This window comes from Macrobrachium rosenbergii, chromosome 32, assembly GCF_040412425.1.
Source record: "Macrobrachium rosenbergii isolate ZJJX-2024 chromosome 32, ASM4041242v1, whole genome shotgun sequence".
In the NCBI taxonomy this organism is placed as follows: Eukaryota; Metazoa; Arthropoda; class Malacostraca; order Decapoda; family Palaemonidae; genus Macrobrachium; species Macrobrachium rosenbergii.
This window is the reverse complement of record NC_089772.1, coordinates 8401208-8418180: the sequence shown is the minus strand read 5'-3', so window position 1 is coordinate 8418180 and position 16973 is coordinate 8401208. Positions and strand designations below refer to the sequence as shown.

General features: G+C 40.8%; 1 protein-coding gene across 15 annotated transcripts in view; it reads right to left on the bottom strand.

The window, feature by feature from the left end:
- The window catches only part of step (cytohesin steppke), a 596835-nt gene that overhangs the window by 133186 nt on the left and 446676 nt on the right, over positions 1-16973 (bottom strand). For 2 of the 15 annotated variants that reach the window (XM_067132801.1, XM_067132804.1), the window contains exon 1: positions 5220-5314. The exons of 8 other annotated variants lie outside the window; for them this stretch is intronic. The gene's annotated coding sequence lies outside the window, so the exon portion shown is untranslated. Of the gene's footprint in view, positions 1-5132; positions 5177-5219; positions 5344-16973 lie in introns of those variants that run through there. 5 more of the 15 variants (XM_067132807.1, XM_067132803.1, XM_067132802.1 and 2 more) reach the window with 5 other exon arrangements.

Here is a 16973-nt window from a genome sequence, read left to right as displayed (position 1 = left end):
ACACACACTACGCCAGTGAGGAAAATTGTCCCGTAACTCATTCCACATCCCGCTGGCACGACAATCATAATTTTCCGGACGATGCAATGTAACGACAACACGACAACAAATATTCCTCCTCATGATGATTTCCATTCCGGCACTGTTCAATGACTGCTGGAATGAAAAAGAGTCATCGAAATCACGGAACCCCTCTTATACGCCCGTACCTTAACCGATAATTCTAGTCTTGAAAAGCACTTTCATAATGAATATTTTCACGCCTGGCATGCGACCGCTTTCGAAAACAAACAAGCACGCAACAGAAATCTCGAGACCGAGCCACTTAACCTTCTGAGCACAAGTCAATGGGCCTCATACGAAGGCAAAGGTGTGCATTTTTACTTGACTCCCCAGACACTTCGGACTTTTTCATCCGCTGGCAACATCTTTGATATCTGCTTATCACTATCCAGTTGCGCAGACTTCCTTCTGATTCCTCAACGTGATATCTACATCAACTCGTTTCAGAAAGTGACTGAATTTCGACAGTGACTTCTAATAAGGAAGTTGGTTATCGTGAGAAGTTTGAGACCGAGGTTTGTTTAACTTTGCGCACCCCTCTGCATTTCAAATTCACAGTTCAATAATAATAATAATATTAATAATAATAATATTAATATGGAAGACGGTGAATTGTACACACGTACACGTAACATATTTTCTGGCTTCCTGCTTTCCTGGATTAGCATCATCGCAAGTTGCCTGCTTGAAATTCGGGAGTAAAATCAAATGGTGCTTAACTCTATTTTTTTTTTTTCCGAGCTGCACCATTAACAAGACGGCGCTGGTACGCTCTGCGGTTATTTCAATGCGCCGCAACTACAGTACACAGGAACCTATAATCACACTTTCTCGTTATATCGATTAGTGTTACTAATATTAATAGCTGGGTTATCAGCTTCCGTTAGACGTTAAATCAGAAACTACAACAAACACCTCTATTACTTAACATCAAAGATAGACAGTGCAAGTCAAAGATGTTTCGCCAAATTTCAGCTACACACCTTCATTAAACACAATTCCTATGAATATTTTCACCCCAGGGAGATGAGAGTCACCTCAAAAAAACAGCCACACTTTAAGTTTCCAACAGGTCATACATTCAGTCTTACGCGGTGTGTCAAAGGCCTTCGTGATAACATTATCATCTTACCCTTACAATTTTTCAACTTCATTTCGCTTCACGACTGAACTAAAATAACGGGCCTCTGGGCTGTCCATCTGACCTTCGCAAACTCAGTGATATTTAAAGCCGTGGCTACTAACAATGAATATTAAGACGATATAAAATTGGAGAATCATTTCACGCACACACACACCCCACCAGGTGCGTCTATTATGCTTATCCAACTTCCCTCATAATCACTCATTCACCCAGAGTTCCTACCAACCTTCGTCTAATTCTCTCAGTAAATGTTCTGGACGACTGCCATTATACACTAGAAGGATTTTTCTATAAAACAATTAACTCTTGCTGATTAACTAAGCGTTAGGCTCGCATTAAGACACGTGGTCTTTAAACAATGTGGGACTGCTGTTTCTACGAGGTCAATATGGCGCTGTGGACAGCTTTCATAGACATTAATTTGAGGAGGCTCATTTCTGAAGTGTGATCTTGACATCCACATAAAATCCAGAGTCGGAAAAATGATACTGTCACTTCTCATTAGAGTCACATTAATCCACAGAAAGATAACTTTTAGTAAGTAGGATAGTTTTGATCTATTATAACAGCTGAACTCACGTAGTACTTAATAGCTTGAGGAGCAGATCTTGCACACTTGGAATCATGTAACATCACGCAAAAATCAGTGAATTATACTGACGTCACTTTCTGCAACGAACAAGGGATTCTATTGGCCGCAACAAAGACGAACAATCTTGCCCCGAATTTATGGTCTCCGAGAGAAATAAAATCTCCAACGAAACAAGATACATGAAACAAATAGATTCATCACAATTAGATTAGACGGCCTTGAGCCATTATAGATAATTTATGTAAGCAGCACGTGGCAAGAAGGAGAATATCACTGACAAACTCAAACCACCGACATCTAGATTCAGAATCTGAAGAAAGAAATATGGCAGGTGACATTATCATGAACAAGCACAAAGAGCTTTCCGGTAATGAAGTGGTAAAATTAGTAACAAAGAAAAAAGGTAACCTTTATCAAACGCCAAAAATAAAGGGTAAACGCCTTGGGCTGAGATCACTATCGCAAATAACTCACCGAGTCCAAACACTGATAACATATGCCGTTATATAAATGAATGCATAACTTACCGAGCACAAAACAAACGGCGTATGTCAAAAGCAATTACATGTAATACCTTATATTACTCTAGATATTTAAATATTAAGTTTCGCCTAGCTCGCTTCGTCACAGAAGCTAAGCAAACTAGAACCTCAAATATAAGGTAAGTTGTATTTAAAAAGTACTGAAATTCCATTATGCTAAAAGTATTCTTAAGTTTCCCGGAAGAAATCTACCTAGCTTTCGACTGGTCAGCTTGCTTCCTCAAAAATGAAATAAGCACAATAATCAGCATATCGTAATTATCTTTATGGACAAGTGTTCTATCTCACTTACCCCCAAAAAAAGAGACAATAACTACTTGCATACACACACACATATAAGTGTGTGTGTGTGTGTGTGTGTGTGTACGTGGTGATATGAAGGAGCCTGAATGTGTTTTATTACAAACTGACGACAGCTACGCTGATAAAGCGTTTCCTTTTCCTTTTAGTCAACTATTCTTATCATTTAGAGATATTAGCTTTCAGAGGAGCGATACTTTTTGCACACACACACACACACACACGTCATTTCCATCAACAGTCACTTCTCCCGATAAACGGTGGCTTTAGGAAATAGCACGACAATCAGCGTCACATCCAACCTGTCAAAAGCACAGACACAATCATTTTATCCACACATATATAGCGAAACGGAGCGAACGCTGAAGTCTGCCCTTAAAATGCAACCCCCTCTCCCTCCCAACACACTGCCCCACTCAGCGGGACACACCTGTCTTCGCATTTTTTACACCTGTCGTAGCATACCAATGCAGGAGATACTTGACTCATTGGTAATCTTAAAACTAGACCGCAAGCCTTTTCCAGGTGGAAATAACATTCGTCCAGAACTTATAAGGTCAGATGCGAGAAACGCCAAATGCATATGCACGCAGACGGGTCCTTTTGCAATCTGCGGCTTGCAAGAGATACGAGCGTGGAGCGAATCCTGCTTTCATAACAAGTCCCTCCCTCTCTCTTCCCCTCTCTCTCTCTCTCTCTGCTTTGGAATCTCACCTTTTTCAGTTCGCTTCTTCTTCTTCTGTTTGCTCTGCCATGTCTCTTTTACTCAAAACCGTTTTCTGTTCTCCTAGGTTAATGTTATCTCTTTCCTGATGGAAGGCTACGTCACCCCAACCCCCCCTCTCTCTCTCAGGTCAGAACATTCTAACATTATAGACACACGTAAAGAGCTTATAGGATTACCTCTTTCATACAAAGGAGAGGAATGTGTTTCGGCTGTGCTTTCAAGAGAGAGTTGGTGAGGATCCAAGTTGCATACCGGCGCTTGTATATCGTCAATATCCTAACAGTCCCTTCAGAAATCTGCAAAATTCTCTCTCTCTCTCTCTCTCTCTCTCTCTCTCTAGAAGTAAATCCCAATCGAGCATGCGTAAGAGGATTACTCACTCTCCCGTACGAACGACAAAGTCCCCAAGCAGAAAATGACAGAACTAATTTGGCGTGATGGAGAATAACAAGACGACCAAGAAAAATATAACAATATGAGTATTAAAGTAGTAGTATGAACAACAACACAGCACAATGACGATAACAGTTCTGTACTTCTATATTCAATTCCCTCAGGCATACCAGAATATCCTTCACTATGCCCGAATATGCTTTGTATTTGTGATTAACTTTTGGCAGAGGTGAAAAAAGTTTTTACAATCTGCGTTTATTATAAAAGTCTTTCCATAAACTTTCGCTGTGCTTGAAAACCTACTTATTTTATAAGATGCAATTCCACGTGATTTCTTTATCTTGCTGCAAAACTTATAAGGAATTCAGTTTAAATGGAATCTCATTCATAGTATTTATATAAATAAATGCCGCGTATTTATTCGTATAAATGCAGAGTTTCCTGCAACTTTCACACACGTCTGGAGGTGAAGCTCCCTTCGCCAGAATTTGAGGGAATCCTCTTGAACCTTCTAAGCAATTTCGTGATTTCTGACAGGCAGGTAATTGCAATTACCTTGTCAATAACCGTGAGCCAAAAGGTCATAGGTAACAATGCTGAAAAGTGTAGCTCTCGGTCATGACGCCTGAAGCAAAATACAGGTATTGTGATAAAGCTTTCTATACCGTTAGTACAAGACCCATTGAGATTCCACACATCATTTCCCGACGCCACGAAAACGTCCATGAAATCTACCACACAAATAAGATTTTATTCAGAATAAACGCAAACATCGATCGCTCCTTCAGGGCACCCGTGACAACGAGACAATTGTCATATAATTTTTAAAAATAATGAATGGAGACAAAATTCACAAAGGATGTACCAATTACAAATTTCTTTGGCTGTTACAGAACTTCTCTCTGGAAGTTTGGGATTATTATTAATTCGTCTCAACTTTTGTGATATTTTCTGCCTTCCGCTATTTCTGTTTACTGGAATCTTTCTTAAGGCATCTGTGTGGGTGTGAATATGTACAAACGTATAAGTGCGCGTGTATATGCCTGTATACGAGTATTGTTTACGGATTTGCAGCATACACCTACACATCACACCCTGATAAACTTGTTTTTTATCACTAAACACTCGAGTCTTGAAGGTCTGAATTTCATAGTGGTTTTCACATGTGCACTCCTCGAATTTTCAGTAAATGGGCCTTTCCCTTCTCTGAACCTTCAAGCAAAAACAATCGAATACTCAGGAGGATCGGAAACTCCCGTTACGACCACTTTCAACACTCGAACTTTAGCTCCGAAAAAGATCTTATTTAAACACGTGGTAGTTCACGGTGGATTCCCCAAAAAGCTTTCGGGAGAGGTAATCACAACAGACTCCTTCAAAGCTGTCACCACACACACAGCCAACGCCAGGCTGACACACGGTACACCACATTGGAAGGCACAACGGAGGCTTCAATACCACAGTAAATCCTCCATCAGAAACACAGCAGCAGCAGCTGCACTACGCAAGATAAACTGACAGCACACACATTACTAGACTCACACTCAGTCACTGCTACACACACGGGGTAAACGTACATACCAACACACGCACAAACACCAACACACAAACGACTCACCCAGCGGATGGAAGTTACCAGCGCGTGGTTTTAAGCCGCAACAAAACTTCAAATAACTTCTGCAAAAACCTACATTAACATTTAATTTCGCATCATTTACGTTTGAGAAATAAATAAGGACTACGATCATCAGACGGACATCAGAAACCAGCCCTTTTCTATCGTAATTAAAGGAAGCAAAATTTCACACTTGTTACCAATGGTGCCCAGGGTATAGTGAGAAGAGGAGCTAGAATGCCTAGGGGGTTGAGAAGAAATTGAGGGGGTTGCGGGGGAAGGGGGAGGGTCTAATACGAGGGACGAAAGCGAGGGGAGGAGAAGAACTGGACCAAAAAAACCAGAAAATATATACTGAGGATCTCGTGGGAAACAAAACATGAATGAAAGGACTTTCAACGATGATCTCATGAGAGAGAATACTCCCGCCGTCCTCTTTCATTGAAAATTCCTCGTGCTAATGAACAAAGAAGACACCCAAACTGAAAACGAGGTCCCTAACCAAGATTACGGATCCTATCAGCATGATGATGCCCTCCGCTATCTATACAAAGTCCACTCTGAATGACAACCAGGGCACCGGGCTTCGTGCTCCAACGTATATAATTTTAGTAAGGAGGCCTCGCGAAGATGTCAGACGAGGAGGACTGCCGGCAGACGCCTGCCATTCCCGCCAATTCTATCCCGCTAATTGTGACTTCCATCGGGAATCTGCACGAATAGGACAGGAAAGGAAATCTGCAAGAACGATGTTTACCGACGCCTCACGTTCAAGGCTTCTAGCGCGCCACGGTACTTGGAAAAATACAAAGAGGAAAATCAGTACGAAAACACATAACACAAATTAAATAACTGACAAACAACACCATCATTCATGAATATAATCATCGCACACTTTTCCTTTGATTTTCCCCAAAACACATAAGTTCTACAGGAAAGAATGAGGGATCAGGGAAATATGAATGAATGGGAAACTTCATCTGTGACGCCTAGTCTCGACTTGCTTTTGAGTCAACTCAAACTAAAATCAGTAAACGACGGAAAGCCCTATCTACTAAACTGCTAAGTGACCCAAATCGGCAGGATAAAAACGGAATCAACAAGTAACCTCCATACACCTGAGGTACTGAAATAAGCATCACCTGAGGCATCCGAGACAGTTGGCGAATGGTCCCAAGTGGATGTGCAAACCATAGGAAATCATCTCCCAACGAAAAACACAATTACACTTTTAGATAAGCTTATGGACTACCACAAGCTTAAGATATCGCGTTAGGAAAATCCCCGAAAACTGGGAGGAAGACGAGAAGTTAGTTCACTGTGGCTATCAAAAAGCCTACGTACGAGTATCTGGTGAAAGTGATAGCAGAATCTCTCTCGATCTCGTATGCATTTCTAACAGTTATAATGACGATCTTTGTTACCTTTTGATGTGCTTATCACTGCAAGCCTGAATCCTGATACCGTAAGGGAAATAAATAAACAAGCCCTTTCCTTCCGTGGTGGTGATCGAATTGATGCACGGTGGTGCTTGTGTGTGTGTGTGTGTGTGTGTGTGTGTGTGTATATATATATATATATATATATATATATATATATATATATATATATATATATATATATAGAGAGAGAGAGAGAGAGAGAGAGAGAGAGAGAGAGAGAGAGAGAGAGAGAGAGAGAGAGAGAGAGAGGAGGTCAGGTCAGCAACTGATGCAAGAAACGAGACCGAGAAGGGGGAAGGGAGGTAGGTACAAAAAGGTGCACTTAAGAGGAGGGTTCTGACTGTGCTATTGATAGGAGGGATTTTTAAGCACGGGGGGAAAAGATTACTGACGGCGGTTGAAAAGAATATGCACAAGAGAGAAATACTTAAAAGGACAAAGGAAAATGAAGTGGATCATTTTACAGAATAAAAAGCTAGGAGACAATGAGCAGTGAACCAGAACCTCGGATGAAGAAACCCTGGCGGGGAAATGTAAGAATGCGCGCCCATCATCACATGAAGATGAATGGAGAGGCTCTCATTGATACAAACACTATAGATAAAAAAAGGAGGCACTTTCAAGGTAAACGCTAAAACAAAAGTTCCGTATAAATACAAACTGTACTGGTAATGATTGTTATGCTTCTTTACTTATACATCTACAAAACAACGTACTACACATTATACAGTGGTGTTTAAAAAAATCTCAAGTCTACGAGAATTCAAATTTAACGCTTCAAAAATGTTTCAAGCGAACAGAAAGAAGCATAGAAGAGACTGAATAGGGGTCACTGTATTTCTGCCACAAATGAAAACCCATAGAGGGGAATCTTTTGGAAAGCGTCAAGGGTTGCAGGGTAAGAATTCGTGCCGACTGGTGGAGTCGAAGGTGAAATTACCAAAGCCTTTTTAGTGAGAAGCAGCGATGACGAGGACATCCACCGGAAATCCTAGCCAGTACCACCACAGTGCTGTCCAAACCTCTTGCTGTTTCGTACATCCTGTGTCACTCTCACACACACACACACACACACACACACACACACGAAAGCTTATGCACGTTAAATGGGAATCCGTCTAGCCCTGTGGAATGAGAACAGTTTTTAAATGGAGAGTCTCTTGAAAGGTTTTAACCCGTCAAGGCTTTCCCGTGTTGATGGGCACATTTTGACGGGAGTCCTGTAAACTCACCGCTAATGTTTTTCTCTCTCTTTCTCTATCCACCCTGGCTGCGACCCACAGCATTCGATTAACAACTGTACACTATTCATTTCTTGGATTCACAGAGACATTAGATTTTAGAAAATGTGCCCATTCATCTTCCTTTTGGACAGAGAGAGAGAGAGAGAGAGAGAGAGAGAGAGAGAGAGAGAGAGAGAGAGAGAGAGAGAGAGAGAGAGAGAGAGAGACTTAACAAATAGCTTACGATATACAGTGAACCAATAAGCTGGTGCTGTTATTATTATTATTATTATTTCATTTAAAACATATTACCCGAGTTCAGCTGAGTAAGTCAAATTACCGTTACGTCGCTTAGCATACTTCCACAAAGTATAGTTCCAAAGTAATAAGAAGAAAAAATCTTTCGAACACCCAAATGCAGCGCCTACACGTGGTCTACTTCTCAAATTATCTTCATCCCCCTCCCCATTCCCTCTCAGGCCCCAAAAAGCCTGCAAGTCAATCCCGGGTGGCACAGGACACGATACAATTGCCCAGACACGTGTTGGTCCGAGAGAGAGAGAGAGAGAGAGAGAGAGAGAGAGAGAGAGAGAGAGAGAGAGAGAGAGAGAGAGAATTGGTCTGTTCCAAGAGTTTCTCTGAGTGGGGTAAGAACACTCTTATTACAGAAAAACTTTATTTTAAGCCAGCACTGATAAAGGGAAAACCACACTATCTAGGCTATCGAGCCCATGTCGCCAAAACCTACGTACGGGTATATCAGAAAAAGTTTTTTATACATCTAAATAATGCGAGTAACGCTCTTTAGATTGGACATTACCTACAAATGAGAATAACGAAGGATTACGTTCTTGAAACCGCAAATCTAGCTGGAAAAGCAAAAGCGGCAAACGCAGCCCCGTAGAGAACAGGAAACTGAGAAGTAAAGAGTAAACCGTGAAAGAGAAATAAAAAAAAAAAAAATAATAAAGTAAACTGAATAAGACAAAGAACTTATGCAGTGAAATTCAAGTTAGCCTGATCAACAAAATATATTTGCACCAAGTTTGAACTTTTGAAGTTCCAACGATTCGACTACACGAACAGCGAGGTCATTCAGCGAACTGGCCACAACAGGACTAAAACTTCTAGAAAACTGTGTGAAATGGAACCCCACAGAAGAAAAGAGAAGGTTTAGATTTAACTACATATCTAGTGCTACGCGGTGGATGGTGTACTCTGAGAAGATCTACCAATGTTAGACTAACATGGTCAGGGTTTTGAAATATGCATGCTCAGGGAGGTCGTTGGCCGGAGGAGCTTAAAAGTTCAGTACAGAGATCAAGGATCAGAAATTTAACAGGACTTAAGCTTAGATGTGAGTCAGTTGCCGAAGTCCACACCAGGTAATAATCTATAATAATGAAATCCGAGAGGATCTGATCTTGTTCGTTCTCCCCTGGGTGATAGTAGGAGAGACATGACACAACCACCCACCCCATGCAAACCTGTTTGTCCGCCCCAGGTGGGGGCAGGGTAGGTAGGGGAACGGGAGGGTAGGGAAGACATCCACTCTCCTCCCGCAAACCTGTTTGTCCAACCCGGGTGGAGGCGGCGTAGGTAGGGAATCAGGAGGGTAGGGGAGACAGCAGTGCTGGGTTCTAGCATCTAGCATGCGTAAATAATGAAGAACGAACAAGCTCGTATTCTAAATAATGACCGGCTTAAGGTCTTATAAATTTTAATGAATAAATTCTCATCTAGTAAAGAAACGTTGCTTAAAAATCTGACGAACAAGGCAGATTCCTCTATACAATTTGCTTAACCTAGTCCTCCGTAAACCACATTTACTTAATATAAAATAACGGTAAATTATTTCCTTTTACGGATCCACGATAATCGACATTTCGACAATCTGCACCCTTTACAAGCAAGTGGTGCAAAGAACTAAACAAAGACAAAAGAAACTTAGTAAAAAAAAAACAAACAATTCTGCATAGTAAAGATACTGGGCACAAACAAAACAAACACCATGGAACAACCAACAGCAACAAATAAATAAGCTACAACTCCCCTCCAGAGGAAACCCTTGAAAACAGAGCAAGCATCCTAAACCTCAGAAAGAGGTAGTAACAGGTAGCAGAACCACGACGAGAACGCTCTAAGGAATGAGGAGGAGGAGGAGGAGGAGGAGGAGGAGGAGGAGGAGGAGGAGGAGGAGGAGGAGGAGGAGGAGGAGCGAGAGCGTAGGACAGGTGAAGGTGATGTGGGATGCTGCCTGGCCCGAGATAATGATGCCCAAGTGAGATGGTATTTGAGGATACTGACCTCACACGCTGCACACCTTTACATATACGTTTCATAACAGGTGTTTCAGAATTGGTGCATGCCACTCTCAGTACGTATGCTGGATCTAATAGACACGCTTTGTATTTTGCGACTGGTTAACTTTGTATGTACAGTATGTGTTCCCAACCTTTACATACACAAACCTAAAACTTTTTCACGGATGCCTTACATGACACACATGAATACAGCGTAGCTCCTTCCAAGCAATACTAATTAAGGGCATCCATCAACACCAATGCCACTTGCTTCCAGAACTAATCTCTGGATTTCTACCCGAGAGAGTAACAAACGTTCACAAAGGAAAATTAGACTGTTTAATGCATTTCTGTCACAGCTGCCCTTCACAATTATACGGTCCTCGTCAAAACACAACGCAAGATCACCCAACCAACATCTTGGATGCATTCCTTCCATTAGAGGAAGAGGCGTAGAGGGCGAGCACCGCCAAGATGAAATGGGTGAGGGCACGGAAGAGGCGTCCTTGGAGGGCATGCAAGGCACCGACAGCCACACGAGCTGGTGGTTGTGGGAGGACCTGAGCAGCGGGTCTTCCGTCTACCGAGAAATTCTCATGATTCAGCCAAGACCTCCGGTGAGACGTCCTATCTTCAATGTCGTTTCCTCCCCTTCCCCTCAACAACCGGGTCAACCGCATTTCCTTCAGACTCGAAATTCCCTCTCTCTCTCTCTCTCTCTCTCTCTCTCTCTCTCTCTCTCTCTCTCTCTCTCTCTCTCACACATAAGGAACAGGTGAGCCACTTCCGCTCTTTTTTGAAATAATATCTTTAACGTCCACCCACCACCTGCTTCGTCTCTCAAAATTTCTTATGAATGAAACGACGGGTATTTTAGGCGCCGGCATCACCTGAATGGTGACTCCTTTCTTAGATGTTTAAGGGCAAAACTTTTTTCTTGGGCTTTCGCCTTCTTTGATTTTCACGTACAAATGGTAGAAGCAAACAAAACACTGCACAACTGCAGCTGGCTTCATACCAAATCACCCACGAACAAAGTTCTGTAATTAAAAAGCAAACAACATGAATATAAATGGAAAAAGTAAAAAAGCCCATATCGAATTGATCGAATTGTACGAGAGAGAGAGAGAGAGAGAGAGAGAGAGAGAGAGAGAGAGAGAGAGAGAGAGAGAGAGAGAGAGAGAGAAATTGCTGTCTCACCCATAAAGAAGGGGCAACATACAAGGAACATTACTCATTGAAGCCATCGCCGTTTCCTTTTTGACGTTTACTTCTGAATGAACGGAGCTTAAAATACTGAATGAACGGATGCTTCAAATTCTGAATGAACAGAGCCTTAAGTAGCATAAACAAATTCCAAAAGTAAATAAAGGAAACAAGACAGGATGCTTACTGTTATATCCAGTTTCAGGAATGCAGTACAATTTATTCTTATGAATCCTCAACAATAAACACCCCTTTAAAAATAAGTGCAAAATGCTGTAAAAATAAGTGAGCAGCAAATTTAACCGTTACGGATATAATTACATATTTTTCATTAAGATCTCAGTGCCTTCCAGAGAGAAAATACGACAAAAACTACGTGGAACAAAGTGTACGGTGGAAAACTATCCTGAAAAATATATGCAATACAAAGAATAAAAAATATCGACATGCCATGCCCTGCAAAAATCCTCCGTGCGGAAATGAAATGACGAACTACGCCACATTTTCCGAAGGGCGGGACAAACCACGGGGAACCGGAAGATGATCGAATGGAGGAAATTTCGGAAACAATGCAAGGCTCTTCAAGTCTCCCGGCTGACAAGGTCTCTTGTCGAGGTTGGAAAAATCTTCAACTCTAATGCTTTATCTTATTAACGTCGACCAGTTACCTAGAAAGTAAGTATGCCTTAGTTTAACCAGACCACTGAGGAGCTGATGAACAGCTCTCCTATAGGGCTGGCCCGAAGGATTAGACTTATTTTACGTGGATAAGAACCAACTGGTTACCTAGCAACGGGACCTACGGCTTATTTTGGAATTCGAACCACATAAGAGCGAGGAATGAATTTCTATCACCAGAAATAAATTCCTCTTATTCTTCATTGGCCGCTCGGAGATTCGAACTCGCGGCCAGCAGTGTCCTAGCTGAGAACGGAACCCAATCTTCCAACGAGGAACTAAGAGAGAGAGAGAGAGAGAGAGAGAGAGTTCACCTTTTCACTGATTATTCACTGAAAAAGGTGAAGGGGAAAAAAAACATCTAAAAGACTGATAGATACAACGCAAGAAAGGAGCCTTACCCCAAAATTCCGGAAATCAAATACCGATATCGTATTGACGTCAGAACTTCCGCCGGCCTTATCTCCGTGCTCTTCGTAATTGTCCTCAGCAAGGAAGACTGAAGACTTTGTAATGTTGCTCGTGAGAGCGCGCAACAAACTGCGTAAAACTGCCTCTAAAAAGACATACTCGACTCAATAAAAATGACAGATATAAATGAAGTAGCGGATTTTACTAGAATTAAAGCTAAAAAAAAAAACCACGTCCCAAATAACAAAAATCCAGCAGAATATGAAAACTTCAAAGGAAAAGGAAAATGATTCCCCTTAACGAAGTCTACTGCCATCACCCAACTTTTTAAATAATTTGACAATGCATCCCGGATTCAGCGAGGTAATCATTCGAGCTGACGATCCTTTGATTTAACATGAAGTAGGTCAATCGTAACAAAAACATCAGTACACAGACAAGGACCGCAATGAAAATATGTAATACCAAAAGCAACTTTTGTCTTTCCTAGAGTGTAGAACTGACCATCCTAATCCTTGTCACTTACGCAACACATGATCAAGAGCTAATTCAATATCTCTTGAGGAGGAACATTTCCAATCCTGGGTCAAAGTGTCCCAATACATTCTTCACTTGCGCTAAATCTTACTCTTGCTTCAATATTGAAGAGGCAAGGACAATACCAGCAACCCAGGAAAATGCATTTGATAAGAACTGAATCAAGGTGAACCACTTCTTCCTGGATCTGCACCAATTCAAAAGACATTCAAAAGTAAATGTAAATGCCAGCTATTCGATATATGCCACAGGGGCTATCCTGGAAGCAAATTACTTACACCTAAGAAGAGATATTTTTCATAATGTTAACTACCAAGATTTATAATTTAATGCTATAACAAATACATAAACACGCACACAATTTAAAATCCACTACATATGCATTAGTAGTTTTGACTTGGACCATCGACGGAAGGTATCTTGTTCGTCAATATTTTACGTTTTGTTTTTTTTTAACCGCGATCTTTCAAATTCACAATTGATTCCTGATCCTCTTTCCCTGCCGAGAGCGATCATATCTGCTGAACACCAGCACCAATTTGCAGTAAATGTGCTTCGCTGTCAAACTTATTTTCAGACACCGTTGGGCCGTGGAACAGTCTCCCTGAGGACGTCGTGCAATTGGAACTTCAAAAGTTCTAAAGAAAATGTAACAATTCTCCTTGTGCTTTAATAATTTTCTTACATTTTATATAATTATATATTTGAAGTTCCAACTGCCCGACATCCTCAGGGAGACTGTTCCACAGTCGAATAGTGTGAGGAATAAAGGACGTCTGACGCTGAGTAGTTTGACAGTGAGGCACATTTACCCACATTGGTGCTTCTGTTCACAAATCTGGTTGCTCTTGGCAAGAAAAGAGAACCACGGATCAACTGTGAATGCGACAGATCCCTGTTAAAATATAAGTATTGAAAAATTGACAAACAAGAGGCCTTCCATCGAGTCCACATCATAACTGCTACCATTAAGAAACAAAAACCAACCACCACGAACCACTCTGTCTAAAAGAGATCAGGGTCGACATTACAAGTTGCAAGTTAATCATAATACCCTACTAATAAAGCCCACTTAATTGGTTCAGATTTGATGGATTTAACCCCCACCCCCTCTCTCTCTCTCTCTCTCTCTCTCTCTCTCTCTCTCTCTCTCTCTCTCTTTTGTACGTGATTCATTTATCACACATTACTGAAAAATAAGAAACTAGGTCCTGACCGGTTTCTTTATTTCCAAGCCATTGACGAAGGGACTGATACAGAGTGTGAGAAGTCATATATATATATATATATATATATATATATATATATATATATATAAAATATATAAAGTAAAAATATCGTTCCTGGAAAAGATTAGGCCAATTACTGGAAAAACAATGAATGACGCGCAGTGTAAGGCAACAGGAAATGCTCCCACTCCTATACCCAAAGGCATATTTCTGCGATCATTGGAATCACTGTTAAAAAATAGCTTCGTGAACAAAAGTCGACAGCTGCAAAATCGAATATTTCTACTGACCATTTTTACATTTCATCTATAAAAGTATAACAAAAACATGAGAATCTTTTTACCCCTTCGACGATGTCAGGATACACAAACATTAAAAAAGTTAACCACACCAAAAACAAGTTACGAATGAATAACAACTATCAGCAAATAAAACAAATTCAAGCGGAAACGGACAAGGGATACCCATCATTTAAAAATAATGAACGAATCTAAATATTCCGATTTACCTGCCTGAAAGCTACTGCTTGCTATGCAAGTAACACATAACATGTCTGCAAAGAGGATGAATTTAACGCATCTTTCCTATCGCTGAGATGGCGGGATTTTCCCTTCCAGAATGTTTCCAGTCGGGGAAAAAATACTGGATGAGGTTAATACGTGTCTCCACTTCCCATTTCAAAATAGAGCACCTTTGACACAATTGTTTCAGTGTATGAAAAAAAATCGTGATCACTGAACCGCATTAAACTTCTATGACCAAGGTTGATTGAGAAGTATACAGCTACACTGAGTTTGCAATGTCAGACGGCAATGAGAATAATAATTCTAAGGTTAAAATATAATTAGTATTGAGATAAAAATTAAGAATATAGTGAACAGAGACTATAAAGTACGACCAGAATTAACCTTCAGTCTCCAGTATCAATTTAATCCTGAAGAGGATTTCGTAACATCCCACGGGCACTGTACAAAAGAAAAAATAAAAGATCCATGCGCCTCAAAATAAAACTAATGAAATTCAAGAATTATCACGGACACTACCAAGTAACAATAACAATATAATAATACAATTATCTATACTACTCTGAAAACATGTACCATATATAGAGTAATCACTGAAAATCCAAGTGGGAAAACTATTAACATTGAAAATTTCAACGGAGCCATTACCTCATGACAAGTTCCTATAAAGCTTTCAGTTCCGCTTGGCAGTCCGCTTGTCCCGAGTGTCTCAGCAAACACGAAAGCAACGCCGCAATTAGCACGCGAACTCTCGCCTCATCCTCATAAGCTTTCATGACTGAGGTAAACATAGATTAAAGAAAAACGACTACAAAGGTTATCTGGATTCTTGTGCGAGACACCGACACGTTCAAGGGCATCGTCTTTACAGCACATGATTTTCGTTGATAATTACCTCTCGTTTCCTATAAGCATCACCTGACCTTTATGTAAGACAAATGCATAGTGGACTTACCTTCCTCCCCTACTCACCCCCACCAAAATTCCAAGCATACCACTTGGAGCACAGCCCACCCTTCAAACCGGTCATTTGACACCTACATGCAGCATGAAGTGTCCTCTCTCTCTCTCTCTCTCTCTCTCTCTCTCTCTCTCTCTGCTAAGGTGTTTTCCTCTCTCTCTCTTTCTGCTTCTCAGCCACTCTCCCCTCTAGTTCGTTCTTCCCTCCTCCTCCTCCTCCTCTTCCCTTCTTAGAACTAAAACTCCTCAACCTAAAACCCTCGGTTCGAATTACTCCCTCTTTCCTTTTCCCATCAAAGGATTTCCATGGACTGAAGGAAGAGTAGGAGTTTACCTCCTTCGACAGAAGGATGCTCGGGTGCGGGGGTGGTGGAAGGTAGGGGAGGAGGAGGAGGAGGAGGAGGAGGAGGATTACAACCCAATCTGGAGCGTAAATAATATTTCTATGTCAAGGACCGAAGAAGATTTTTCCGCTGTTGACCACATGTTCAAGATTTTTCCGGTGTGTAAGTGAATTTTCCTCCTGCATGCATATATATATATATATATATATATATATATATATAAATAAAAAATGGGAAAGTCACACGATTAGTCGAATAAGAAATAAGACCATCTGTTAAATACCCAGATGGATAACACTTTAATTTATATATACAAAGTAATATTTAGTAATTGACAGTTGTCCAACAGAATCACTGCTCTCTCTCTCTCTCTCTCTCTCTCTCTCTCTCTCTCTCTCTCTCTACGCAATCATAATTATAGTATAAATAATACGTCTTCAACTGATTTTCCATTTTTTCATATGCAGACATTGTTTTCTTTAGCGATTAAATCGTCTACAGAAATAAAAGTTACCAATAAAACGTAATAAATTCACCTAAAAGTTTTGGCCCTGCGTTTTCTCACTGCTTTACGGGGAAAATCTTCATCTAAATATTTCACGTTGAAACAATGGGAAAAATTTCGCTATTACATATTTTAATAGCAGCAAAAAAAAAAAAAGTTAAGTATACCTTAGTTTTACCAGACCACTGAGCTGATTAACAGCTCTCCTAGGGCTGGCCCGAAGGATTACACTTAT